A 4,130-nucleotide genomic window follows, 5' to 3' on the forward strand; every position below is an offset into this window, starting at 1 on the left:
CTACTTGTACGATACACAAACTTAATAGGTAATTTGAAAGATATTTACAAAGTAAATTTGTATTTAACAACCAATTCGTAAAAAATAAAATCGTAATCGTAAAATTCGCAAATTATCATTCGTATGTCAATATTAACCTTTGCAACATTCAAAACAGGATTACAAAATTAAAAATACGAGTAAACAATATTACCGAGCGTGTCTAAACCAACACAAAAACACTCCGTCAATTTAATTATAAAGATACCGGTTGATTTATTGTCCGACGGTGTAATTGCACATTAATTACGCTATAATGATAAGCGAACAAGTATCGTGAATTACTAAAGCGCTTAATTATTTTTGGTGTTCTTTTTGAGCGATAAGTGACAAAAAAGGTGTACTTACTTTTTGCATAGCGGTTAAAATTAGCTGACATTTGTGAATGTTACGCTTGCATTTACTTTATACCTAGACGAGTGAGGTAACACACTTATAGGCGTTAAGTCCGTTAAGTCCTTATGGGTAGCGATGCATACAGTCGACCTCAGGTAGGACACTAATATTATCCGGGATTGATTACAGACGTCTATGGGCGGACGTTATTTTACGAGATTGCACATTCGAGGGTTCGATTCTGCACCACAATAGCTTATTAGAAGCTTCATAATAACAGTATTAAGACAAATTCATTCAAATTCAAAAAAAAAACAAAAAAACAGAAAAATTACGATGTACGTACATACTCATAAATAATTTAATCAGTAACCTACTTTCAATTTTTTTTTGGTTTAATACGAGTTGATAAAAATAAATTAACAAGTTTACTTTTTTTAAAAACTCACAAATGTGAATTAGCGCTGAACCGAAAAAATGTTATTTCAAAGTATATTATATAATACAGGCAACATTTTTTTAATTAAAGTTGTTTTTTGCGATAATGCTGTCATAAAATTATTTTTATCATAAGAAAGTTAACTGACCTTATGTACTGCTTTAGGTTGTAAATTAAAAAGTTATGAAACTGTTGAAATTGATGAGATCAATGTGTTGGTAATCTTATAACAAGGATAGAATACTAGTAAAGTAAATCAGCTTTACCACACATTCAAATTAGATCACAATAGCATTACATTACTATAAGGGAAATAAGTTTTGAAGGTGGTAGAACCCTTTGTGGTTCAACTCCGGCGGCACCACCGCCACACCTATTTCTGCCTAATAACAGCAGTGTTTATCCTTATAGTTTCGGATTTGGCCCTACCGGCCATTTGAAAAATTCACAGTCAAATTCAGTGAGATTAAAAAACTTCTATGAAATGACAATAACTTCTAATTATTCACCAACGTATGACATAATTTAAGGAGCGTATGACCATATTAACAATACTTTAAACCTAAACCAAGCTGTTTATGCCAAGGCATTTAAACTGACACCTCATTTGTTCTCAGATATAATCGCCTTATGCCTGTTTCCTGTAGCAGACGGACACACGACATTGTATGTAAATATCACTTGATACCTTATCTGATTACGATGAACTAAGATGGCTTAGATTCCAAAATTGTTTTTTAAATGTGTTTGGGTGTGGTTTCTTGAAGCTGACATTTACAATACACTAGTGTAATATAAAAAAATATTATATGGATCCCATAGAATAATCAGAGACCCAAATGATATATCTATTTGAACCATTGGAGCAGTTACATATCCGTGTAACTGCTTAGAGTTTTTTTTCTAGTCACACAGGCTTACATCGTTACACGTTTTATAATTTACCCGCATGCGTGAATTATTTTACGGCACGCTCTCCCGCGTGATACGTACGAGTGATGCAAAATGATAGGATACGAGACTTCTCTTATAACTCTCGTGTATACTTATACAGCCGGACCAGAACTGTCAGCGGGCGCGTGACAGGAATTCCGCGTGACATGAAAAAGACCCTGAACAGTATTTGCGCTTGGTATTGCAGTTTGTGTAAGTTGTAACATCGGCCGTGGTTGGAGGTCGATCTAAGGTGAATTGTATAATTGGCGGCTTCAATTTAGTAGATAACCCTTCCTTGGCAGTCGGGTAAAAAAGGCAACAAAATAATTATTTTTCTTATTATAATTCTTTATTGGTGTTTTAGCTAGGATCCGTAACAAAGACGTTAAAAACCATGTTAAACCTGGATAATACAACCGTCTTTTAAACTTAGCATTTACTCCCAACTGTCATGAAAGCTTCAGACACGAAATCCTCGGTGTAAAGCTCTTTACCATCCGGCATTAAGCTGTCACAACATGCGCGCGCGCATATCCAGGGATTACGGTTGTGTGCGCTGACTCACGTATTTCCGGACCAAATTGCATTAGTGTGATTTAGGTGGCTCGAAATGGAGGTTAGTTGCTAGATTAAGACCGTTGACATTAAACAAATAAAAATCCTGTTATATCTAAACAGACTTATAAATGTATGAATATAGGAGACAAATCTAAAATATCTGAAAGTAGTTTTCATTGAATCTATATGACGACAACTTTACATTGAAAAATCTTGAATTTAATTATCCATAACGCTTTAATATTTTAAAAATAGGAAAACTTATTTACTGTATAGTATTGATAACAATTTTGTGCTATTCATTTCTTTCGTAATTTCAAGTTTTATATGAAGATAGTATCTGCAATAAAATTTAAAAATCAAATTTGGTTTTAACTTGATTATCCTCGAAACTGGTACATACAGGCAATACGCAATGCTTTTGATTAAAAGCATCGCATGTATAATAATAATATAGATATAATATAATCTCGCATAGATTATCCGACTACAAGACCGCGGCAGATTTACGTGTTTAAGCTACTAACCCAAACAAGTTGCCATTTACAGTGCAAATAGCTCACGTCTTCCAATGTTTAACAGCTTACATTGAAGCTTATTAATAGCGGAATGAGCTGTAAATACGTCAGGGCAAATATATTTATACATCACGACCACTAATTGACATTCACGATACGTTTCGCTGCGGAATCAATAAATATCGGTGGACCGCATATTATGCCACTGACAGATCGAGGTGAACGAAACAACTGTCGCTTTTTAGTGTGATTTATGAGCGGTAGCGGGGCGGAGAGCGATACGCAGTTTTGTCAGACATGTGGTTTGTGTCGGTTATGTTGTCCGGTATCCGGGATATATAATTTTCCATTTATTCCCACGTCAAACTTTAGTTGCAATGTAATGGATTTTTTTTTGCAATGGAACTTGATCTCGAATTCAAGTTATTAAATGTCAAAAACAAATAGGCACCGAATATAAATTAAGCAATATGATAAAACAGTATTTTATTTGCTGGTATGTTGAATGCTCGATAGCGTTTTGAATGAACTTTATAAAATCAAGTGGTTATTGGTATTCCTTTTTCAAAAACACTGAACACTGAGACATTTTTCAAAAGAAAATAACACGTAAATATTTTACATGCTTACAATTCTCAATGGCTTTTAATGAGACATTCTTCGTTTAAGTAACAAAACGCCACCTCTCCCACCCTGCACCACCACCAGAGCTATGACACCGAAATGAAACCGGTAAATATTCATAATTCATACGCAATTAAACGCCAGCGCCATAAAATATTATTTGCAACTAAAACGTGTGCAAATTACACTGCTTTACTACCGCCGTCCTGTTTCAGCGAATATGTTAATTTATTAACGCATTTCGTATTTAGGACCAGGTTGTATTTTATCGCGCTCCTACGCCTGTCAAATGAATTGCAATATTCGTAATGAACGCGTTGAAGACAAGAATGAATAGACAGCTTGATGATATGTACACATAGAGAGATAAGCGATAGGCGATAGATAATCGTTTCGCAAGCCATGGTCACTTAGGTTATGGTACACTTGTTGGAGTAACTATGATAAAACAGGATCAATGTGTATTAGCTATTAGAGCGATAGTGTTTTACCTAGTTGCCTAGGGGTCAACTTGTGACTTCGCTTGTGTATCCAAATCCTAATTGATATCATTAATGTTTAAATTATATTTTCAATTACCTTGATAACATTTCAATGAAATCAATTACATTAAAGTTATCGATTCCTTGCCACATTAATAACTGTCAAATTGTTGCGTAATAAATTAGAAGATGCAGTTT

The sequence above is a fragment of the Epargyreus clarus genome, unplaced genomic scaffold, assembly GCF_041222505.1.
Source record: "Epargyreus clarus isolate Ecla_fem2 unplaced genomic scaffold, WU_Ecla_fem_2.2 ptg000019l, whole genome shotgun sequence".
In the NCBI taxonomy this organism is placed as follows: domain Eukaryota; kingdom Metazoa; phylum Arthropoda; class Insecta; order Lepidoptera; family Hesperiidae; genus Epargyreus; species Epargyreus clarus.